Source organism: Pleurodeles waltl, chromosome 5 (assembly GCF_031143425.1).
Source record: "Pleurodeles waltl isolate 20211129_DDA chromosome 5, aPleWal1.hap1.20221129, whole genome shotgun sequence".
Taxonomy (NCBI): Eukaryota; Metazoa; Chordata; class Amphibia; order Caudata; family Salamandridae; genus Pleurodeles; species Pleurodeles waltl.
Window position 1 is genome coordinate 1,014,081,360 of NC_090444.1, and position 26,531 is coordinate 1,014,107,890.

Consider the following 26,531-nt stretch of genomic DNA (forward strand, 5'->3'; position numbering starts at 1 on the left):
AGTCATTTGTAGTCGCCATGGAAGGAATAGGAAGCCGTAGGACAATTGGAGATCTGAGATGGTAAGTATTTCCCGCCAGCTCAGTGACCTGGGCGTTTCAGAAGGTTGTGGGTGCTTGCTTGGCAGAAAGCCAGATGAAAGCTCTTCTTAGCCAAGAGGAAACTTAATAGACACTGTAGCCACTGAATCACATCCATGTTTCTACAAAGGAAGTATAATTTGATGTTAGATATGATACCTTGGTGCAGTAAGGCATTGTACTTGCCCCAAATGTTCAAAGCACTGACTTAGCGCACATGAAATGAGATATGCGGCAGCGGCTTCAACTCTAAGACCATTACCAGTACAAGTGAAGGTGAGGCAGCTAGTTGCAGGATTCAATGAATACTTCCTGAGAGAAAGAAACCTATTCAGACAGTTCTGCTTATTGTCCTGACTATCTGTTTATCCCTTCTATTGAGCGCATAGTGAAAGAAATCCCAGGAACATTGGCTTGAGTGGTGCCACTCCCAGGAACATTGGTTAGGTGTGCTGGGAGAGACAGGCCAGAAAATAATGTTAGGCACTCAATGAAAAGGCAAATAGACATCATTATTTGCCTTAGACACCTGAGACATCACACTTGAAAGTACAGAGCTATCGATCAAATTTAATTCTGATGTCTTAAAAAAAGAAGGTGTTAAAGAAAGTGATTGGCAATACAGAAATGTTGAGTTACAGAATATAATTTTATTTATGTATAATATTGTTTACAAATATGTTTAATTAATTTAATATACATTTGTTATATGAATTTTAGGTATTACTGTTATTAAAATGTTTTTTTACTTTTTAAATAAAGTTTGCATTTTGATGTGTAAATATTTCTTTTAGAACAAATTAGCAATTTGTAATTTAGCAGGGGGTTGCTGAGTTTGTAGGGGAATAGGGTGAGAAGGTATTTAAATTAAACATTACTATTTTTATTTTTATTATTTTCATATTAATTATTGAATTGGTAATTACTTATGTCAACTATGCTATGTAATTGATTAATTGTTATTTTAATTACTAAAATGTATTTTGTGTATTTTAATGTTTAATTTTATTTTTCTATAGTTTAATTAGTCTTTTATAATTTAGAAGCAGGTTTTAGGGTTTTTAGTGGAATATTGTGGGATGTTATTTAAATGTAACATTTTTGTTTTTTTATAAATTAATTTGTTAATGTTAATTACATTTTCAATTCGTAAATAAATTTGCAAACATTTTAATTGATTCATTATTATTTCAATTATTTAAGTGTATTTTGTGTTGTGTAATGTATATTTTATTTTTCCACAGTTTAATTAATTTATAATATACTGATATGTTGTTGAGTTTATAAGAGAATAGGGTGGGAAGTGATTTAAATTCTAATATTTTTTAGTATTTTTATGATAACTATATATTTTATTTAATTGGTAATTAATTATGTAGATTATTTATAGAGTATTTGTTGTAAAGTATTTGCTGTATTTTAATTCATTAGTAATGTATTATTAGGTGTTTATATTAATACACTTTGTAAAATGCATGTTATACCGATCATTGGTTTAAATTTACTTTTTTTATTTAATTACTTTTTGAATTAGATTTGTTTATTTATAATTTATTTTATTTTGGGGGGTAGGAAAGTATATTTAGCAGGTAGGAAATTATATTTATATAAAATGTAGTTGTTTAGTTTTATTTTCTCAATTACTTACACATAGTTATAGTTCTTTAGAATTACGTTTAATTTTATTTATGTATTAAACATATGTTTATGTTTTGAATATGTCTACATAATTTTATGTTGTTAGACATTTAATTTAAAAAAAATATTAAGAATTTGAATGGTGTATCTAGCCCTTCCTAACTCCAATGCTTTTTCTGCTTTTACTTATGTTGGAGGAGGTAAAGTCCAACACTTTTCATTATTTAGCTTCCATTGGAGTTGGAATAGTAAATCTAACATTACAAAGCTCAACAACTTCTCTGATCTTGCTTATTTGAGAGTAGGAATAGTAAATCTAACTCCTTCAAAGTCCAACACTCTCCCTACAATTGCCTACATTGGAGTTGAAATAGTAAATTAAAAGATTCAAAATTCAATCACTTACCCTACTGTTGCTTACTTTGGAATATATATTGTAAATTTAACCCTTAAAAGTCCAAACCTGCTTTTGCTTAAGTTGGAGTGGAAATAGTTAATCTAACCCCTCCAAAGTCCAACTCTGTCTCTACTTTTGCTTATGCTGAAGTGGAAATAATAAATCAAACTCTTACAAAGTCCAACGCTTTTCCTACTTTTACCTACTTTGGAGTTAGAATTGTTCAACCCCTTTGCTAATGTTGTTTATTGTTGATTTGTTTTTAATATGGTTTCTTATTTCTCTTAATGTTTATATTATTTATATAAAAAGTATTTTTATTTACATTTTATTTTTGTATAATGTAAATGTATAATTAAGTTTGTTTTATGCATTTATTTGTTTACTAATTTCATTTTTTAAATTTATGTTTTTCAAATATCTATACATCTAAATATATACTACATATATATGTATATATATATATATATATATATATATATATATACACACACACACACATATATATAATAAAATAGTGTTGATATAAATTTTAATATTTAAATTAGCATACATATGTGTTTTGGTTAGTTAAATTTTCACCTTAAGTTATTTGTTAATATTTGTAATTGAATGCTTTGTAAAGATTGTTTAATTGTTGTTTTTTTTTTTTTAATATATATATAATTTTCATTACTTATTACAACATTTTTTAATCATTTATTATTTTGTAGTTGAATATTTGAAAACAAATACTTGCAATGCTCAATATATCAATATTTCAACATACTTACCTTTGTTGATGATGTTCTGTTCCAGAATAGTGTTTACAGGATATTTTGGTAGTTTACATATAAAGTTTGCAAATTACCATGCAAAGTATGTAAAGTTGACTTCTTTGTAGAAATTATTTTTGACACAGTAGTCTGGTATGGCGATATTGTTGTTCATGGTATTCTGTCATACAACCTTTCAAAGAATATCAAGAAGAGCAGTGACATTAGATAAGGTAGAGCAACATTGCACCCATGTAAGAGATTTGGTTTATAGAATGCAGGTTAAATTGTGTAACCACCACTTATAGTTCCCAAACCTGAAAAATCTAATAAAACACTAGCCCCAGGACCCATCTGCATGTCAGCCAACCATAATATTCTGTATATCCCTTTAAGATGTGCAGACTGAAAAAGGGGAGATGTTTATTTTGAAGTCAGGTGACAAGATTATGATCGTGATTACTTCCTGTGACAAACAACGTGACCACTAGGAGCAAATTGGAAAAGTGTCTCTTCTAATCCAGTGTTGCCACTTTTTAACCAGGAAGCACCTTCATTGCTTTCGGTTTGTATCATTAGGCCACATAACTCTTCTCACTCAAGCACCCACCACCTTTTTCTGGCTATGTTCTCATTTGGAATCTCCGTGTTTCTAGTGACAGAGGTCATGATAGTGGCTGGTATGGTCAGGCCCGCACCTCTAATGCTGTGCGGGGGATGAGTTGACAGTCTGTAAATTAGTCTTTGATCACACCTTCCTGGACGTTTTGTCTCTATCTTGTAGTACATGGTTCTGTAGGTTTATAAATGTGGTTTAAAATCATAGATCCACTGCTCCAGACTAACAAGGACCAGTGTTCCCATGTTCCCTCCTAACAACCGATCTGACAGGGTTTTCCCATCAAAGGAACCCTCACATCCAGATTAGATTTTTTACTTTTGTGTGTGCTGTCTGTATTGCTATAGTGAAATCATTGCCTCGAGAAAGGAGGAAATCTGTACAACAAACCACAACAAGCCAATTCGAGCAAGTTGAACAACGAACCATAAACCTGAGAAAAAGCAATAGACCACTATTTATATTGTTTTACCTAATTTCAAAATGACTAAACTGCAGATCAGCCGAAACAGGAGGCAAGATTCACCTTTAACATTATACCTCAAGATAACACCAAGCATGCCTTTAAAAATCTACAGCAGACTCTTGTGAAGGCTCATGTCTGCTTCAAGCCACCCTGTATCATCGTCAAAGCACTGTGCGGTAAATGCTACTTGTATCTCCAGTCTTATTTTACAAATCACTCTAGGCTTACAAATTAATCTAACACAATACAGCAAACACACACACACATTTCTGTGGGAAAATTCCTCTGACATTGATTGGCATAGTGGCTGAAGCTTCTCAGTTTTTGCCTCAGTCACATGGATATGGTTCCCACTGCCCACCATTTATGAAGAAAACATTCTTTGAGTCTTCAAAAAAAGAACAAAAATCTGCTTCATCATGCAATGGGATGTGGTGTAGTCTAGCAACTTAGATGTTGACTTTCAAATATGGGGTCAGGAGTTAGAATCCCAGCTGTGGCCTTTAAAAGAAAATCATGTGAATATGGGCAAATCACCCACTTTTCCAATACTTAAAAATGAAAATATGTGAAATATAACATAACTAAAAGAGCTAAACTCCTTGTGTCATCCACCTAAACCAGCATAATCTCCCTAGATAGGTGAGCACTATATGAACACCAAAGGAAACAATTTAGTCCTGTTCTCTCCATATTTGCAGGGGTTTCTCCCTCTATTTTCTTCATACTCACAATACACTTAACTGTGCCCCCTCTGACTTCAGGTGCTGTTCTTTGGGGTTCATTTACCTCCCCTACACAAGTGCGATATAAGTGGCTAATAAATGCAACGAATGCTGAACATTACACTTTGGTACAAGTCACCAACAATTCAATACTTGACTTAATAGAGTGTTATAATTTACCAAAAAATGCAACAAACACATAACATTAGTGTCTTATAAGTAAACTAAATAATTTATGAGTGAAATACAAGCGAGTGACATGTGCAATAAATGCATTAACATTATCAACATTGCACTATGCATCCAGCTTCATACACAGTGCAGAAAGCCGTATATGTTCGTTCTCATAAAGAAAAGAGTGATGTCAACATAACTTGTATACAAGTCATACCACACAAATTTAAGATGGCCTTTCATTAAATGAGAAAACATATTAAGATTTGTGCACATACCTTAGAGAGTACATACTCCCCACCACTCACAGATTACCAGTCCCACTCGGTTGCAGATTGACTGATGCTGAATACCCAGTGGTGCTTAGTGGAAGGTACGACGGTACAGACAATATTCCTGCCTATGTATCCCCCTTCAGTGGCTTTATATTCATACTTGATGAAGTAAACACACTGTGGTTACTACACTGGCATTACTATCAATGTTGTGAGAAAACGCTGTTGATCCCGAAATACAGCGGCTGCTGTTGGTATCTGGGATGTGGATCTGTCTAATCTCAAGGGCACAGAATGCAGATCTACCATTGTCAGCCTACATGTGGACCTGATGTGGGACCTGTGAGTTATTATTTATTATTATTAGCATTGAGTGTGTGAGAGCTGAGATTTATCGTAAATATTTTTGTCTTTACGTGATTATACTTATAAACCAATGTATTAATGAATTGATTATAAACTTGTGTTTACAAGAAATGTGACCTACTTAATGTCCGCCATCAAGTAAAAGGCCTGCATTTTTTTTTGGCATGCTAAGTTAACATTGTGATGAAAATATTCTGTCTTTTTAAGAGCGTGTTCTTTGCTAAATTAAATGCTGAAATAAAATGAGTATTTTGTGGCCTCTGCTAGGCAGAAGCAGATGCAAGGTCACTGTGCAATGTTATCTGTAATAAATGTTTCTAGTGTGTTCAGTTTTCTGACTGCATTTCCGCAGCCTAACAGACTTCATTCATTGTATTCACATATTTGCTTGTAGTTATGCTTCTAACTTATGTTTTTCCCATATTTTGTAATCACTGTCCTGTGACAGTGTATTCGGAAGATGCCAAACAATGGGTCCACAGATGCAACTGGAGAAGAGGATGTACAAGTTACAAGTGTATTAGGTTGAGTTTCGTCAATGGAATAAAAGCAAATAGAAGAGCATAGAGCTAACATTTTATATAATTTTGATATCTGTTAATGTTCTGATTGGACATCATTTTCTCACCTTATGTTCTAACCAATCATAGGAATTTAACAAGTTTAATTTATTGATCAGTCACCATTGGTTTGGGGTCATCATTCTTTTTGTCATTCTATTTTTCGTTGTTGGACTAGTATCCTGAGTTCCAGAGATCTTACCTCTTATGCTCTGTCACTTTGACATTTCATGCTTTGCCAGTTAGTCTACTGATATGCTGGTGTTTTATTATTTTCTGAGTTCACTATGTCTGTTTGTTACTGAACAAATGCTTTGATAGTTTAGTAATCTTATAGTCCAAACTATATTCTCTTACCTTGTTCCGGTTCTGATCCTGATGTCTGATGTTACTGTCCCCCTGATAAAGTAGACATTGTTGCTGAATACCTTCGAGATTGGGTAAATGTATGAACTGTATTTTGTTATTTCTCTTTTGTTTTTCAGGTACCAACTACTAATATTATAATACTGCTGCTGTTTTTGATAGCACCTTAGCTAGATGCTTTCTAAATTCTTGCTCCTAAATTATTTTACATGAAGTCCAACATGTTAATGCTAATTAATGGTTAGTGAGGTGTTACTCTCATACACATGAATGGTCATTGATTCCTTTTATTTGCTTTTTCAATGTATTCAATTTCTTTTGCTCAGATTCTATTGCTATGGTTTTGTGTAATAATTATTGCAGTATTATGTTTTTTTGTATTGATTAATCTTAGATTCATACGCCGACTAAATCAGCCTTTATTGTTGCTTTACATGTATCATTTGAGTTTGAGAATTATTTTCGTGACCTTAGCATTGTTAATATAGGGGAATAAATATTTAACTTCTTAATAAACTGGTGTGGTTATTGATGTTCAAATTAATTATTATATGCTTTTTTAAATGTTTATGGCATATTTTCTATGACGTTTTCTTTAAAACAGATTTGGTGTGGTTCATCTACCCACAGTATGAAATCTGCTATCTAGTTTGCTATGTCTAAAATATAGCCAAGATTTCTGCTTTAGCAAGTGCTAAAGTTGTAGGAATCAAGCAAGCATTTGCATAGATTTTGAACTGCGTGTTCATGAAATTTAAGGAGCCTGACTTCAGATTACTACTCTAGTCATTGCAGACCTGCCAATTTGGGAATCATTTGCATCATCTGATTGTTTGGGGAGGCGGGACTGGGGCCATGGAAGGGGTGGGGCCTTGCATATGGGAAGTGGAGTTTTGGAGTGATATCACTGGTTGAGAGTTTGAAGAGACCCATCTTCCACAACAAACAACACATTTTCTGAGTCTGTCCTCACACATCTGTGGAAACTGTAAATCCTTCAATGGAACGAAAAAGTGCAAGCCCTCCACAAATGGCTGGAAAAACACTATACAACATTTTACAACTCACCCAAGCTTTTGACGTGTGGTCATGACCAATGTTCCCTGTAAGGCGCGCGCGCGAGCGCGTGAGCACCTTTCCTTCCCCCATCGCGCAGGCCCCTTTGGCAAGCGCGCACGTTGTGAAAACAGCGTTTAAATGCCGCGGGGAGTGTTTTAAACATCATTTGGTGTACTTTAGCATACACGCGAGCAAGTGATATTTGTCTTGGAAATTAATGGTTAATGAGCTAGGAAAGGCTTCAGAACAGTAGAAAATTTGCTGTTATCGAATGTTCCACCATTCCTATACTTTGTGGTAGTTTATATGCTTTATCACTTTCTGAGTTTAAATAAGCCTTTTAGAGCGATATACGTGTTCCCCTAAGGCAGATAATGCTCATATTTGAATCTGGATTGAAGTCAATGAAAACAGCGTTTAAATGCCGCGGGGAGTGTTTTAAACATCATTTGGCGTACTTTAGCATACAAGCGAGCAAGTGATATTTGTCTTGGAAATTAATGGTTAATGAGCTAGGAAATGCTTCAGAACAGTAGAAAATGTGCTGTTATCGAATGTTCCACCATTCCTATACTTTGTGGTAGTTTATATGCTTTATCACTTTCTGATTTTAAATAAGCCTTTTAGAGCGATATACATGCTCCCCTAAGGCAGATAATGCTTATATTTGAATCTGGATTAAAGTCAATGAAAACAGCGTTTAAATGCCGCGGGGAGTGTTTTAAACATCATTTGGCGTACTTTAGCATACAAGCGAGCAAGTGATATTTGTCTTGGAAATTAATGGTTAATGAGCTAGGAAATGCTTCAGAACAGTAAAAAATGTGCTGTTATCGAATGTTCCACCATTCCTATACTTTGTGGTAGTTTATATGCTTTATCACTTTCTGATTTTAAATAAGCCTTTTAGAGCGATATACGTGCTCCCCTAAGGCAGATAATGCTTATATTTGAATCTGGATTAAAGTCAATGAAAACAGCTTTTAAATACCGCAGGGAGTGTTTTAAACATCATTTGGCGTGCTTTAGCAGACAAGCGGGCAAGTGATATTTGTCTTGAAAATCAATGGTTCATGAGCTAGGAAATGCTTCCGAACAGTAGAAAATGTGCTGTTATCAAATGTTCCACCATTCCTATACTTTGTGGTAGTTTATATGCGTTATCAATTTCTAAGCCTAAATAAGCCTTTTAGAGCTATATACGTGCTCCCCTAACAGGTCATGTCCTTGGGGTGTGCAACCAGGTCACAAAACTGCCTTGATGCCCTATTGCATGGAGCAATGATATCCCTTTTTTGCTTTAGTGGTATGGAGAGGCTAAATGTCAAAGATCTTGGCTAGTTATGCGCTGCGCATGCGTGAATTGTCAATTTCTTGGCGCACGTATCCTTGGCTGCAGCGCACAGAGAACGCACACTGCCGCACACAGTGGAAAAAAATTAGAGGGAACATTGGTCATGACACTTAACTGGATGGCCAAAGGAAGAGTGCTGTTACAGATTCTCATGTGGCAACTTTGTGTGAGTTGGGAGGTCTGAGTATGGGATCACTAAATTGTGGGTGACCTGAGATTGTAGGTTCTGTTGAACTTCATTATTTTAAGATTTTTCGAATTGTTAAATTTAGTAAAACATTTGGTACTGCTTAAACTTCATTGTGGGAAGCATCACCTATATTGTGACTGTTAGTAAGGAGTGATTCATGCATTTGCATCACACTCAGGTGTCTCACTCTCACTCCGCATCACACCACCCTTTTAAGTGTCCCACACACTTCACTTTAAAGATGCCACAAATTCATTTAGTCTACCATCACTTGTAGCCCACCTCATATGCGTACTTTCTGAAGATACGGCCACTTGAATACATAAATAATTGCCTTTTGATTGTTTGCTTGGGTATTGACTTCCTGCTGAAGGTGCTTAGCCTTTTGTTACCTGGTCAACAAGTGCCACTTAGCCCTTCGACAGAACGCTGCATAAAGTATCACAACCACTGTGGTTTAGCATGAAGACCAGTAGGTAGAACCAATGGAACAAGTCTTGGAAAGCAAAGGTTCCTCACTACCCGAACAGCCTAAAAGTAGCAGCCTGCACTGTGCCTGTGATTTATAGGTCAGTGGTTCTTTTTTAGGACATCAGTCAGTACAAGACCGATGGAAACTGGTGCTTTGGTAGTAGGGGTGAACATGTAGGTATTTTGGGCAAGATGTAGCAAAGGTTTTTAACCATTCTGTGTCTATGGGAAAAAGTGTTCGTACATATGGCCCTTTGTTCTTTGTTGGGGGTTGCAGGGCTTTCTTAGAAAATTCACAATGATGAAGTTGAATAACCCCGACATCTCTTACAGGTTTGACAATTCCCCAGAGCACACAAACCCAGCAACTACCTATCCCATTGACATCACTTGTTAAAGCATATCTAGTGAAAAGTACAACAGAAGCACATTTACACTTTTGATGTACATTACCAACCAGTCTCTGGTCTATATTGGAATCCTCAAAAGCGCAACAAGAAAATACTGGAACTCAATGGCGCTTTTAGGATATAGTAAAGGCAGGTTACATGGTACATAAATATGCCCAGCATAACGAAACTTAATGTAGCCTAAGATAACATTCAGTAACGTAAATTAACATAACAACATAGCATAACATAACATGACCCAGCACAAATTAAAATGATGTAGGAGTAAACGACTTGTTTAAGGTATCTCCAGAACATGACATACAATGTGAGAGAATGGGCTAGTAGAGTTATCGACACGCCCGTAGCACAAGAGAGAGTGAGATGAGGCTGTGTAAGCTTAGAGCAGGGCCAGTGGAATTACGTGATAAATTAGCCATAACATTTTCCACATTTGCCTCATAACCCATCATCTGATGCATATTTTGCAGACTTTAACAATAAAATAGTTTCTAGCTCAAACAGATCAAGAATTTCTAAAAATAAGCTAACCAGGTTAAAAGGTATTTTTTTCGGTTTCTGATTACACTATTTAGCTTTGAACCTGACACTAGGTAGGTGTAACCATTGCCGAGATAGCATTATAATGTTTCAAAAAGACCACATAATGAAATAGTGCTCCCACAAATCACGCCCCATTATGTCTCAAAATTAGCTTTTTCTTGTGGCATAATTTAACTTACGCTGCTTCATAAGTGGGTCCTCCCCTGTTGCATTATTCGATTGGCCCCGCCTAAGAGCAGTGACAGAGGTGGAAGCGAAATAGCCCTCAGTGTTAAAGAAAAGAAGGGGTTAGTAAAGGAGATTCAAAATGCTGTCCTTATTGGCTGTCATTATCAACATCCTCCCGTGCACCAGCGAATACTGCACGCGGAGTACTTGAGCCACAGACACTGGTGTGGGAATTGCATAGGGATAAAAAGAAGATCCCGTAGTTAATCTATTCTCGCCCAGATTCTCTGCACCCGGCAGGACATCAGAGAGAAGGTGAAGGGATAAGGATGACAAACCAACCCTCTCTAGTAGTTTGGATTAGTTAGTTTGGATTAGAGAAAGGTATGTGAGTAGCTGTTCTATAACAGTCCAAGAGTTAACACTGGGAGAATGAGTTTAAAGTAAACCCGAGTGACTGTGTGAAAAGCAGAGGAGAATACCTGCAAAGTTGGTGTGGAGAGTAGCCGCAAGGCAAATAGTGATGTACAAACCACAACACATGGATGCCAGTTAGCCGAAGTCAGATTTAACAACTGCTACCATTAGCTTGCTGTTTGGCACCCCTAGAATTTCCATTGCTAACTCTATTCTCAGAGGTCATAAAAACCAGGAAAGACACAGGATCCAAACAGAGCTCCTACCGCCATGTTTATTTTCAATATCTTCTGCTCCTTGTCCTTCCTCTGGCCAGGTTTCTGTTATGGGGCAAGAGGTCAAACCAGAGACTTTACCAAAGGGCGCCTGAAGTCACTTTAATTACCCCCGGGATTTTAGTGAATCAATAACCATGGGAGATGCCAGAAAATTAAAGTACCTCCAACTTTGAAATGAAGGCTCTGGTGGCACAAAGCAAGTAAAGCAAGTGAGCCGACCACTCCCTAGAAGAGCTCCCTGTCTCTTCCATCCAGACATCTATCCATTCATCCTTTTACCTTTCCATCCACCCACTGATATCCACAATTTCTCCTTTACATTCTTACAGCCATTCATTTTTCATGCATCCTTCAATCTTTCTTATTCTATCAATCCATCCATTCTGCCATCCAGCAATCCATTCATTCATTCATCCATTCGCTCTGCCATCCATCATCATCCTTTCATCCACCAATCCATCCATTCATCCATCCATTCGCCCTGTCACCCATCATCATCCTTACATCCACTCCGCCATCCTTTCACTCATCAATCCACTCTGCCATCTATTTGCTCATCCTTTTACCCACTCATACATCATCCCTTTATTCCACCATCCTTTCCCCTGTCCATCCATCCTTCCAACCACCCATCCATCCATCTACTGGGCCGTCCTTTCACCTGTCTATCCACCTATCCACTCTTTCATTATTTCACTCATTCATTGATCTAGCCACACATTCATCCATCCATCTACTCATTCATCCACCTACTCATCCCTTCATTCTTCCCTTCGCCCTTCATTCTATTCATGATTCCATTCTTCCTTCCCTTTTCTATTTACCCATCTTTTGTTTTTCTTTGCTTCTGCTTGCTCTTCTATTTATGCTGTATTGCTTCATAGTGTTAATTATGAGATTTGCCTGCCTTCAGACAGAAGAGGCCGGTTAAGGGCTTCAACACCATTGTCAGCGGTGGTCACTGCAAATCTCAAGGAGAGGGGCAGGGGCTGGGGCAGAGGGGGTGAAGGGGACAGAGGGAAAAAAATAATTACAAAAAAGCATATCTGTTTCAGAAGCTTCCATTGCAGCCCACCGTGATCCTCTTCCCTCAATGGTGTTGGTGTCCCAGCAATCCCTGGGACACCAGCATATGCTCGTCAGGAATCCTGCGTCAGGATCGATCTAAACGGCTTGGTCTGCCGCTTGACAGTGCACTGGAGTCTGTGCAGTTTCTCCAACATGGCTGAGCAACACAGCCGGGTTGGAGAAACATAAGTGCGCATGTCAGTTTGCTCGGCCTAAGACGGTGGGCCAAATTGCTGTGTGCACTTAATGCACTGACTCCATTCCCCCTCCTCCCCTCTCCCAAGAACACCCCCCGCGCACCTGCTGGCTGAGACAGCAGCTAAAAAATAAAACAATATTAAAATGTTGTTTTATTTTTCAGCTGCTGGCTCAGCCAGTGGGTTGACACACCCTAGCCATTGTGAAGGAGCCGCCCCTGCCCGTTGTAGCTGCCAAAGTGAGAGGGGGATTTGGAACTCCCCTGACAATTACCATGAGAGAACACTAACCATGTCACGAGCCGGACAAAAGCCAGATCTAAGCGGGGAGATTGAAGTGGTTAAATACAAGTAAGTGAAAAAGATAGGAGGACCAATGTCCTAGACCTAGGAGAATACAAAGAAGGTAGCAGAAAAGCAGCTTAGAAGATAGCAGGAGGCAAAGATCTAGGAAAGGTCTTCTAGATAAAGAGAGTGTCAACGTGTGTTTAAAGGGTTGTACTACTGAATATCAACACCAACACCTTGGTAAAAGAATATCAAGGACAGAAAATTGAGGGACAATATTTCAAAAAGTAAACTCACATACAGAATTTAAGATTTATTATTCCTAACTCCATGTCTGTGTACCTTGACCATATAGACACATATGTATGGAGTTGTGTATAGACAATCTAGACTAACTGACCTGTTTATATTTTAGTTTTGATATTTTGTCCTTGATATTGTGCCTCATCAATACTCTGGTGTCCATATTCAGGGTGCAAACCACAGAAAGGAGAGGGCCCTATGTGGTTTTAGAGGGTATTTGGGTTGTGGGGCCTTTAGAAAGTTCTTCTGAATCTGTGACTTGGTTGGACCTGGGAGCTTGGTGCCCCGATACGTGGCTTCAATATTCAGATGGCACTCCCGTTTTAAGAATATGGGTACCCCCGTAGAACAAAATGACAAGTAAAGAAAAGTAGTCAAAGCAGAAAAGGGTTCACACAAAACACACAGTACAGAGAGTGTTATTTACTATTACGTGTGAGTGCATGTAAGTTAAGTGAAACTGATGCAGTTTAGAAAATAGGTATTCAAAATAAATAAGGACAGGAGCACATTTTCAGCTCAAAGTAATCCATACCACCAAAGGAACATGAAATAAGATCCCTTCCTGAGTGATTGTGTACATTTCATGTTTCAGGTACAGGTGAAATATCAGAATTCAGAGAGGTTGTTTTACTGAGAATAAATGTACTATGTCGGATAATGAATGTCTCTTTATATAGTGCTCGAAGTGCAGATCGTCTACACATTTTAGGATTTCTTAATAGCACAGCAGATTGGAAGGGAACATCCTGTATGTACACTGCTGCACTTAATGTTGTGAAATGCAGGCAATCTTAAAAGCAGCAACATTTTGAAAGTGCAATGTTTGCTGTCTTTCTGTTTGATGAGGTAGCGAAAGTTGTTTGGGTCAAGTTACAGATATTTCACTAATCAACATGTTTTTCAAAGGGGAAGCAGTGGTCAGACCGAATTCTTAAGGAATTGAAATTTGAATCTGTGGCCATGAGAGGCACAGATAATTACTTGATTTTCATAAAGTTAGGAAGTCACTGAGTTCAGTATGAGATATTTGATGTGATTTTGCTTATGTTAAGACTCTGGTCAGGAAAGAAACGCTGGCAATCACCAAGAGAGACAACGTTAATGCTAGAATGGCTATTGATTTCACATTGTTGGTGCCATTTTCAATGGTCTTTTCCTTTGTGAACAGCACGTTCTATGGAACTGGCACCACATATCGAGGCACCAAGGCACATATTTATACTTTTTGATGCAAACCAGCGCCGCCGCTGGTTTGCGTCAAAACATTTATCGCCGGCTAATGCCATTCCTACACACCATGTGGGCGCCTTATTTAAGGATTGACGTTAGCCGACACTGCAGGCTGGTCAGAGTAAAAAAAAAATGACTCAAACCAGGCAGCGCCGGCGTAGGGAAAAATGGGGGTTGTGCGTCAAAAAAATGGTGCAAGTCAGGTTTGAGTCAAAAATCATGGCTCAAACCGGACTTGCGTCATTTTTTGACGCACAACCCCCATTGAAATGACTCCTGTCTTAGCAAAGACAGGAGTCATGCCCCCTTGCCCAATGGCCATGCCCAGGAGACTTCTGTCCCCTGGACATGGCCATTGGGCACAGTGGCATGCGGGGGGCCCAAATTAGGACCCCCATGCCACTTTAAAAAAAAAAATAATAATACCCTCCTCAACTTACCTATACTTACCTGGGATGGGTCCCTCCATCCATGGGTGTCCTCCAGGGGTGGGCGAGGGTGGCAGGGGGTGTCCCGGGGGGCAGGGAAGGGCACCTCTGGACTCGTTCCATGGTCAGGGACCATGGAAGTGAGCCCACAGGTCCCTTAATGCCTGCCCTTACCCAGGCGTTAAAAAACGACTAAGGCCCGCCCCCTCCTGTGCGTCAAAATGACACGGGAGTAGAAATAAGGAGCACAAGCCTTGAAGTCATTTTTTAGACGGGAATGCCTACCTTGCATGTCATTAACGCAAGGCGGTTTCCCGCATCCAAAAAATTAGGCACACAGAGGAATTTTGACGTCCGCAGGGTCGTGCGTCATAGTATAAATATGGTGCATGGTTTGCGGCGAATGTGCGTCAAAAATTTTTGCGCACATTCGGCGCAAGCGGAGTATAAATATGGCCCCAAGTTCCCAAGGCCCACCCTGGCCTCAAATTCTGATGAACTACCTCTCACTTTTTAAAGACACTACCAGCCAAATACCATATCATATATTAGAGGAACGCCTCCTTCTTGTGGTTGTTCATCCAGAACATTGACACAGGAATATTTATGGGACACAATATCAAGGAAAAAATATTAAAAATAAAACATCAACAGATGAGCAAGTCTAGATTTTCTATACCTAGCTTCACATATATGTACATTGGAGATACATATTTATTCAAGCAACATAAATTCAACTTATATGTGGAGTTAAGAATAGCAAATCTATGCTTCCCTGTATGAACGTATCTTTTAATATTTTCTCCCTTGATATTCTGATCTTGGAATTTTTGTACCACAATATTCTGGGGGTCATTAATACAACTTCCTGTGAAACCATTTATTGAACTCGCCTCTAGAATGCAAATGGACTCTACATGGACCTGACCAATTTCCTTTTCTGACAACTGTAATAGCGTAAATCATTAGAGTGCCTTACAAAACGAACAGTTTGTTGGACATGTTTAAAAATCCTTTTAAGGAACAGGGAGATTAATTGATTTGCCCAGAGTCACAGGATGTTAAACAGAACCCAGGTTTTGAACGTGGTTACCCATGTTCCAAGGCCACATCTCTTCCCAATTCAATTATCCTCGCCTTGATCAATTGTCTGACCTCCAGAATGGATAAAAGGTCCCCTGGAAGATCTGGATAACTGAGTGAATGAGAGGCTGCATGGCTAATAGCAAAAGTAGAGTATGTTGGGGTGAATAGTGCTCTTTATAGCAGAATGTACATCACAATATAAATGAAGGGGATAAAGTTAGAAATATGAGTATATGTAAGAACAGAAAGACCGGAAGAAGAAGAAGCAGCAGAAGTGGGCTAACGGCAGTGAGAGGTATTGGGTGCAAATTTTGGGTATATGCTCTGGAGGGCGTGCCGACAGTAGGGATAGAGCAGAAGGCATTTTTTTATTCCGAATATTTCGTGGGTTGGTTGATTAAGATATATAGGTGAATAGTTGAAAAAGTCACAGTAGGGATATTTTAGATGTATGAATGTTTATCGCACAAGCCATAATTGGCAAAGCAGTCCCTCTGTGCTGTAAACACATGAGCACTGGCTCCAAACTTGCCCAGAATTACTGGGAGGAAAACTGTTCAGAGAAATACAACACTTTGACTCTCATTATGAGTGACCAGATAATACAACAGAACACTACTGCTCAATGGTGTTCACCTAGAGATTCCAACTACTGCAAGCAGGCAAAGTCGATGCGGAATCCTGGTGAAAAACAGGAGAAAATTGACAAAGTAAGCCCATTTAATACATTTTATTCCACACCCATATTCATAATTTCTATTATTTTCAGACCCCTGGAATTTTTCAGAACCTCTGGCGCCAGTAACTCCAGGGTGGGGAAAATATTGGAAATGGGAGTTCTATGGGGCCTCTCATAATGAGAGACCTTGTGGTTTACAGTTTCTATTTCTGATTCTGAAGCCTGCAAGCTGAAATCATGGATAACATGGAATTCGGGGTTTAATCTACAGTAAAACTACATGTTGTTCTTTTTTCAGAACTTTAAAACTCAGAATTGGGTCCTTTTTCCTTTGAAAATTAACTGGAGAAATCTGAGTATAGAAAAAGTGTGGGTCCAGGTGCACTTTTTGCTGGACTCAGACCTTTTGTGGCCAATTTTAGATTTTCTTCTGGACTCTGAATGAGCTCCATAGTCAAACTGGGTTCCATAACAATAGCCGCTCATCGTAATATTCTAACTGACTTTCCATACCATGTCTTATGGAGGCCTCAAAGTGGCATGATGTAAGTGCCTGCCACTCAGCCTGACATTTTTATAACAAAGATTGGTCATGATCCTGCCCTTTAACATGATGTCAAGTGAGTCCCTGAATTAACTGAGATCATGTGCAGTGATGGCTGGCATGTTATTCTAATCAAAAGAACAGTGGTGAAGGGACCAAGATTGTTTTGTTTGGGACCATTTCATGTTTGTTGTGCAGAGTCCAGCATTTCCACCTATAAAACAATCAGTGCTTTGAAACCCTCATTAAATGAAATTAAGGTCTTGCTCTCTGCTGAGGATAGAAAGCTATTTATTAAACTGTACAAGGATGGTGCTTTTAAGAGAATTCTGACCCCATGGTTCTCCTTATGAGGTCCCCATATGTGGAGTTGGTAATGCCACATTCCTAAAGGTGGGGGATTGACTGGGTTGGAAATTGAGAATTGCCTGAGTAAAGAGGAATTAGTAGGAAATTGGAAATTCCTGGTCTGATTACACTGGTAATTGCTATTCTCCCCATGACTTTCCCCAGAGATTTGGTTTCTTTTAGACAGGGCCACTAGAATCATGTGATTGTGCAGCCATGACAATTTAAGCATAATTATAGATTTGACGCATTTGCCACATAATCCATCATCTGCAGCGTAATTTGCAGATTTTAACAAAAAAATGCTTCTAGCTCAAACGACACATATTGACTTGCAGTGCAAGAACCTTTGCAAAGCTGGACTGGTCACCTTTTGTTGCTCATTGGTATATTTGGGTGTTAAACTGGTACAAATGGGGTGCAACCAATGCCTAGACATTGTTACCAGGTTGAAAAACAACGAAATAATGAAGTAATGCTATTACAAAATGTGCCGAACTATGCCTTATAATTTGGCTCTTCTTGCCTCATAATTTACTCAATCCATCCACATAGTGTGGTCCTCTCCTGCTGCTTAGTTCCTGTGGCCCTGCTTTTAGTAGCTGAAATTCCTGAAGGAAACAGGCCAGGTCCACGGTCTGTGGGTGGCGCTCATAATTCTTTATGGGACAGTAACAAGGTTACCAGCTCCAGCAAGAATTGCAAGCCATGCGAAATGAGGTGTTGTGGGTAATGGGCTTCGCAAGTAATACAGTAAATCAGATTTACGTAACAGGGAACATCAAGTCAAGGAAAACACATTCCAGAGGTGTTGAAGGCTGCACCATGTGCCCTCTCCAATGGAGTAAAATGTGTTTATACAACTCCTAAAGTTAAATACATGGATCAGACGAAGGAAAGAAGGTACCACCAGCAGGACACTAGATCATATTGCCAGTCATCTGAACAAATCTGTAATGTGGCATTATCCAGACAAGCATAAAAATAGGTTTGGTTACATTTGAAACGCTCAAGAACACAGTTAAAAAAGACTTTTGCTGCGTAAAAAGAAAACAAAAATGACTGCTCTATGCATACAATGCATCTTTGAGACAACAAGTTTAAAGTTTGACGATTCATTGTAATTCTGAGAAGTGACAGTTTTTCATGCACTGCCTGAAAGCACTCCACTGGAGGCGGAATGATACAGCAAACAGCTAATAGCATGAGATGAACGAGAAATGCTTCTCTGGGCTGAACCAATCCCCAATCTGTAAAGTTCACAGCATTATGAACAATAGGTGAACTGACAGCTGGGCTCTCAAGCAAGAACTAAGAACAATTGGCACACACCTGGATATTAATGTAGGACAAAAGTTTGTGTCTTATAGTAGTGTTGAAATTCTCTAATGAGGTATTTTAAGGACCATGTCATACAGGCACGTTCCACTACTTTTGCATGATATCCCACTTCAAGCTGCACTACACTAATGTAACACAGTGTTGCATGGTTTGGGGGTAGCAAGGAGAATGGACGAGTAAATGGACAGACAAGTTTTTGTTTTCTGCACTGTGTGTATATTTGTGAAATGTGTGGAACCACAGTGATCCTGAAGTTTTTATTAGTGCAAGTTGTATACCTCTCCGTTGCACACGTTGATGTCATCAAAAACGTGCACACAGGTGCAGGGAGAGGAGAACAATGGGCACCTTATTTCAGTAGGAGTGTATCTTCTTAAAAGTAGCCCAAACTTGTCTAGCAAACATATGGCTCTATTCATAAAGACATGTGTAAGCCAGGAGCAACCCTTGCTTACTCGTGGACTGGAGGAGAAATGTAAGAATAAGTCACAGCAAACTCTGTGTAAACCAGCGGGGTCCGATCGAGGAACCAAATGAAGCCCTTGCAAAAATACTCAAACTAGCCCCATTCCCTTCATCTACTCATGCAATCTCTTGCCCCATTCATCCATTTCCTTTTACTTCTCCTCTCTCTCTTCGCCCTCCCTAATCACTTTCTCTGTACTTTTCCTTCTCCCCTGCCCCCAAGACTCCCCCCCCATTTCACTATCTCTTGAAGCCTCCACATGCCTGCAGCAATTAACCTCGGGAGCAGGGGGATTGACCCAGCAAGTCAACGCCATCTTTTCCTCCTGCTTCAACACCCTCCCCATGCTTCGGAAGATCTACAAATGGATCTGCACCGGAACCAGAAGGACGGTCACCCAAGCCCTCATAAGCAGCAGACTGCACTACGGCAATGGCCTCTACGCAGGAACCACGGCCAAGCTCCAGAAAAGACTGCAACGAATACAGAACGCCTCTGCATGCCTCATCCTGGACATCACTCACCACATCCATATCACTGCCAGCCTGAGAGACCTGCACTGGCTCCCCATCAACAAGAGAATCACATTCAAGCTCCTCACCCACGCTCACAAAGCACTGCACAACACTGGAGCAGAATATCTCAACAGACGGCTCTCCTTCTACACCCCGACCCGACAGCTTTGCTCCGCTGGCGTTGCCCTCGCCACCGTTCCACCCATCCACCTCGCCGCCAAGACGTGGAACACTCTTCCTATCCACCTGCGACAGACACAGGACCTGCTAACCTTCAGGAGACACCTCAAGACATGGCTGTTCGAGCAGTAGCAGCATCCCCTTCCCCCTCAGCGCCTTGAGACCTCCATGGGTGAGTAGTGCACTTTACAAATGCTATGATTGATTGATTGATTCAGCAATGGCTCTTTACTTTCAAACCCGGCCTCCAAGGGCTCCAGCCCATCGGGAACATGCCCAGTGGAATAAAAACCCTGTCCAACCCTGGCCCAAAATACATATCCGCCACTATTATGAGTGAGGAGAGACAGAGAGATGGGAAATTCACTGTCAATCATGCACTAAGAGAGCAGAAGAAAATAAACGTGCATTAGCTGACTTGAGTGCACTGGTTTACATACCTAAAACATAGGATACATGGATATGAACTGACTTTAAGAACAAAGGTTTTATGTCATCTTTTGCATGGAAGGAGCAGTGCAGCAGCATGCAAGATACACCATGCTTAGGTGTAATTTCCACTACGCTGTTATGATTATAAGCAGCTATCTGCCTACTACACATGTCCCCCAGCAGGATAGAGGACAATTGGGATTCGCACAATTTCCTACCTCATTCCAAACCACTTGTTTGATACCTTTTCCTTTACTGTGTCCCTGAATGAGTGATTGCAAGGTTGGTAACTAGGGGAATAAGTGATTCCGTGAGCAGATGAGTGAGTGAACGAGTAGGTGAGTGAGTGGCTGTGTGAGTGAGCAAGAGAATGAGGCACTGAGGTTTCCTGTACAGTGCTTACACCACGACTTGACACACCTCAAGGTCTGTGGGTTAATTTTCATTTTCAGTCAGTTTCTGCCCATGCACCTACCTCAGGCAGACAGCCTAGTTCCCGCCACGCCTGTAATTACGGTGATTGCGATACACAGCTGTGTCAGAAGCAGTGCGTCATCATAACACCGAGGCAAGGCTGGGGCAGCACAGCAGGTGCTGGGAACTGGGAAAGGTGCAATACCTTTCACGCCTGCGGTCAGCACTGCATCAAGGAAGGAATCCAATGCAGGTCCAAGAGGGTCTTCACTGTTTAATTATTATTGGGCCCAGCGGCAACTACGAGATCTAATGTATCCAAGCCCGACTCGTCAATTTCAGAAAAACAATAAAACCAAAACGTTTCTATGTTTTGAACAATGCCATACGCCGGCTCCCTTTTTTTCAGACCAAGATGTCTTTGATTAGAATTGTGCTTATAAAATCAAATTAGCATAACATAAAACAACACAAATAGCAAAACACACAGATTTGGCAGTATGATGCCACAATCCTCGAAAATACATATATTTGTCGAAACATTTTAGAGACATAAAATAAAATATCGGAAGTACTACTTATTCTTGTTAATGCACTTGAACAATGCACTTGAACAATAACAAAATCCCCTGAATATAAATGATGTGCTGAATTTCTTGCGAGTTAAACATTAACCAGTATACGTACCCCAAATCCCCTTCCACATCAGAATGAACAAAACAATGGTAAAAAAGACTTTACAATTTTTTGACAAAGAGACGTTTTATTTATAGTTTTAGGAGGAGTGTCTCTTTTTTCTTTTCCGCTTTTAGAAGTAATCATAGCTTGCACGCCCATGGTTACAAATACACAAAACAGCAGTTATATTACTCTTTGCATGTCTGCAGAATTTTCTGGTGGAGAACAAATGTATATAGAAATAGAGGGTTTACGCTTACCACTGTCTGTCATCAGTTGGCTTAACAAAGTCCCGACAGAGTACGCTGCAACCTAGAATCACAGCATGGTCCTTTCAGTGAGGGCGGCCATTTTTCTGCCGGCTTGCAGCCTGGTGGATTGTGTCACCAAGATGTACCTCAGAGCAGCCATACGACACCTCAAGCGCATCTGTGTCTATTCCCACAAATGTCCAACAGGGCAGGCTGAGCACCGAGGACTACCACGTAGGAGGGGTTTACTTACCCACGGACTAGCGGTGCATTCTCATTTTCAAAGGCTGAGAGCCCAGCCTGCGAACCAGTCTAACAGGTCGAACACAGCGCGTCTTTCATTCGGAGCCATCCAGGTTACAAAGCTCTGTGGCGAGTTTGTCGCACACTCTAATCTTGACAGGCCTCAGCCTGCGTGTGCATGTTAATAAGGGCTTGGCTCTTGAGTTTAAGGGCGGGAACCCTTTCTCTTTTATTCCCTGACATCACTTGGCTGGCCGCACCTGCTGTTTGTTGTCATGAACTTTGTGACTGAACAGCTTGTCACCTACAGTAATTTGCCCAGGTGTTGGCGACTCTGTTACTTAAACAAAAAAGTATTGGATGTCATGTTTGTTCAGAGATAATTTTAAAGGACTGCCAAGAAGCAACTAGCATTGGCAAAGCCAATAGGTCTGCCTATACAAGAGCTATTGGCTTTGCAAATGTGTTCTAGCCATGTTGTTCACCAGCGTGGCTGCTGTTCAGCATGGCTAAAAGTTAGTGGCATAGAGGAGAGTGGAGTAGAGTGTTGTAGAGTGAAGTGGCAGAGAGTGTTGTGTTTTGGGGCATAGAGTGGAATCGAGTAGAGTGAAGTGCACTGGAATGGCATAGAGTAGAATAGGCATGTGTAGAGTGCATTGGTGTAGAGTGTTGCAGAGCATAGTGGTATAGAGTGCAGTGGCATCGAATTCAATGGTGTACAATGCAGCGTCACAGAATGCAGTGGCGTGGGTTAGAGTGGGCCATAGTACAGTGCAGTGGTGCAGAGTGGAATGCTGCAGAGTAGAGTGGCGCAGAGTAGAGTGGGGTAGAGTAGAGTGGCATAGAGTGCAGTGACAGAGTAGAGTGGCATACATTGGTACAGAGTAGAGTATCCTAGAGTAGAGCAGACACACAGTGCAGTGGTATAGAGTGGAGTAGTGCAGAGTAGAGTGGCATGGAGTTCAGTGACAGAGAGTGTAGTGTTGCAGAGCAGCATGTAAGAGTGTAGTGGTGTAGAGTAGAGTAGAGTGGCGTGGAAAGCAGTGGCATAGAGTACAGTGATGCATGGTAGAGGGCAGTGGCATAGAATGCAGTGACATAGAGTGTGGTTGTGTAGAGTGGATTATTGTAGAGTGTGGTGGTTAAGAGTAGAGTGTAGTAACGTAGAGTGAAGTGGCAAAGAGTGAAGTAGAGTGGCATAGAGTGCAGTGGCATAGAGTAGATTATTTCTGAGTAGAGTGAAGCAGCATAGAGTTGAATGGTACAGGGTAGAGTGCAGTTGCGTAGAGTGGCATAGGATGTAATGGTGTTAAGTGGTGTACAGCATAATGACATAGAGTGCAGTGGTGCAGAGTAGATTAGAGTGGCATACAGTGGATTGACGTAGAGCGCAGAGGCATTGAGTAGAGTGTTGCAGAGTAAAGTGCATTGATGTGGTGTATTAGCATAGAGTGCAGTGGCATAGAGTGCAGTGTTAGAGAGTGGCGAACAGTAGGTTGGTGTAGAGTGGAGTCGCACAGAGTAGATTGGTGTGGCCTAGACTGAAGTGGTGTAGAGTACAGTGGTGCTGAGTAGAGTGGTGAAGAGTGCATTGGCACAGAATAGAGTGGTACAGGGTAGAGTAGAGAGGTGTAGCATGAAGTAGTGTAGAGAAGAGTGGTGCAGAGTGCAGTGGCATAGAGTGGTGTAAAGTGGAGTGGTGCAGAGTAGAGTGCAATGGTGCGGAGTAGTGCTGAGCAGAGTGGGTTGGCGTAGAGTGGAGTATTCATGGTGTGGTAGCACACTGTCATTACAGACAACACATTTTCAATTGAAATAACCATTACATTTGCACAGACATACAGTTTTACTAATAAAACTATATAGTGTACAGATGGAAATGTGTGGTAATTACATCACCTAGTTTAATCATTTGTTTTGATCATATTAAAATATTTGTTTCTGAGACACTGCAGAAATACCAAAAAATTCACTTCATTTGTGCGTTCATAATTCTGATATATTCTTAAATACTTACACAGTTCTTTTAAATGTTGTTGTGTGCTAGAAAAACACTATTTCCAACCCCTACTATCCAGCAAGATTGTCACATAAATCCTCTCACTTTGAAGTCAAAGAAAGAGAAGTAAAGAAGTGCCCTTGGAAGACTGCCCTGACATTTGACTTTGGTCTTTGAACGCACAGCAAATGTGACGAGACAAGAGCAAGATTTAAAGGCCTGTTAGCAGAAAGCAAGTTTGTGAAAGAATACAGAAAACACAGCTTAGACAATGGGAGGGGCAAACTGAACTTGAAGAGCCAAAGGCAAATAAAGCCAGCAAATGGAAAGCCAGAAAGTGTGAGACGTGAACCACAAAGCCAATGGTATTCAACAAGGGGAATGCATTCCTAGGTCAGCTTTGTGAAAGTACCCAAGATGTCTTTAGCAAACCAGACAGCCTAGCTGTCTGGTAGGCTGCAATGTAAAAATAAACATCTTGAAAATTACCAAACTTAGAATGTATGCTTTGAGTTATAAGTAATGTCTGAATTGTTAGCGAAAACGTTACCAGTCAGAAATATCTTGTCCTAAATATTCTTTGCAAGATATCTTCTCACTCTGTGTAAATTTTTATTATGAAGTACAATGAAAGAACATTGTTGTAAATGATATTTAGGGCATAGCATTTGATGATATTTTGGTAACAATATTCTGGTATCATGCTGTCTTCTAAATGTGTGTGTGGGCTCCATATACTCGGGTCCACTGGAATTATGTGATCCTTGTGGCTGTGATATTTTCCACATAATTATGGATTTAATACATTTGCCACATAAATCATCGTCTGCAGCATTATATGCAGATTAAAAAATAAAATCTAGTTTAAACAGACCAAAAGTTACTAAAAACTTCTAAATATGTATACTAGTACATTGGAAGACCCTTTGCAAAAGTTGACCTGTCATCTTTAAGTTGTTTATTGCTGTATTTGATTCCTAAAGGGACACTAATGAGATAAAAAAAAATCCATGACAGGGTTATCATGAGTAAAAATGACAAAATAATGAGGTGCTACTGTCACAAAATATGCTGTATTATGACTCATAATCTAATTTTTATCCCCACATAATTTAGTCAACCCTGCTGCATAATTTGGTTGCCCCTCGTTTAATTCCAATTGCACCAAGTATAGACAATAAGGTCCATATTTATACTTTTTTAGCGCCGCATTTGCTCCGCTTTTTGATGCAAAAACGGCGCAAACTAGCAAAATACAATTGTATTTAGCAATTTTGCGCCGTTTTTGCGTCAAAAAATGATGCAAATGCTGCGCCAAAAAAGTGTAAATATGGGCCTAAACTACTTTGATACATTGGCCATTGTGGATACAGGAAGTAAAATGGACAGAGCTTATCTTGTTTTGAACTGATTACCTGAGCAATAGGAAAGAAGTCACTGAACTGTGATTACCGCTTTGGTAAACACTTGGAAATTCATGACATACAGATGAAGGAAAAGCACTGGAACCATAAGCATTAAACACCGGATAGATTCTCCAGCTGAAAGTGATTCGGATAGAGAGGTTTAAATTTCTTTTTCAAGCAGCTACGGGGTTCCAGATCCATTTGTGGGAAAATGTTTTTTATATAATTTAGATTGCACGCTGGATTATTCATAGGCGGTTTTAGGTCTACGCAGTGCTCCAGAAAGATGCTAGACAGGAGAGCACGTGTCTCTAGTCCTTTATGGTTTACTTGAAGTGAATTCCTGTGTTCAAAAGAGAGACTGTTCTTCAGACTCTATGATCCATCCAGTCATTATCCTGTTATGCAAAGTGTTCATATTTGAGATATGTCTACTATTTATGTATTTTATTTAATATTTTCTACAATAACAGATAACACTGCACAGATCAGAGAGGTACACAGGCTCTCACATCATCATAAAATATATAAATCACTATGAATGCAGAAATATTTATATCAATTGAGTGTAGGTGAGAAGGGAAGCAACGTACTAAGCAGAAGCAATGCATTGAGGAATATGTCTACTAATTTTGATGGCTGGTTCTGTTGAAGTGGCACCTACTCGCTGATTAACATAATGTAAGTTCACCACCGTGTTTCATAGAGACATGCAGAAGTCACCAGAGAGACATGCATTTTCATCATCACCAACTTCTGTTGACCTGCACTCAATTTTATTTGTGTAAAAAAAGTAAAACAAAATGCAGGGGCCCAAAGTTTTTCTAAGGTGCCTGGTGTTTCTGATTGCTACGGGTTCGGAACATCAAAGTTGCATCCTCTTGATTCCACCTCATGCCCCTTGCTTTCGCTCTACTTAGAAAAGTTGAAGCTAAAGGTTGGCTGTGAAAATATATCTATGCACACAATATGGTATAAGGGTGTTGTGCCCTATTACAGGAGTGCTAGGTGTCTGTCCAGCGTATAGATAAAAATGTGAATATATGCTTTACGCACATTGATAGTGATTTCCCCCAAAGTCTTTATTTTCCGTATCCTAGAAGCTGTTCGGTGCATTGCAAC

At 39.7% G+C, this 26,531-nt stretch overlaps 1 protein-coding gene across 1 annotated transcript in view; it reads right to left on the reverse strand.

Moving 5' to 3' along the window:
• SASH1 (SAM and SH3 domain containing 1) overlaps nucleotides 1-22,028 on the reverse strand; it is a 536,180-nt gene extending 514,152 nt beyond the window's left edge. The window contains exon 1 of the mRNA XM_069235189.1: nucleotides 21,771-22,028. The gene's annotated coding sequence lies outside the window, so the exon portion shown is untranslated. The remainder of the gene's footprint in view (nucleotides 1-21,770) is intronic.
• Between the last annotated feature and the right edge of the window lie 4,503 nt (nucleotides 22,029-26,531).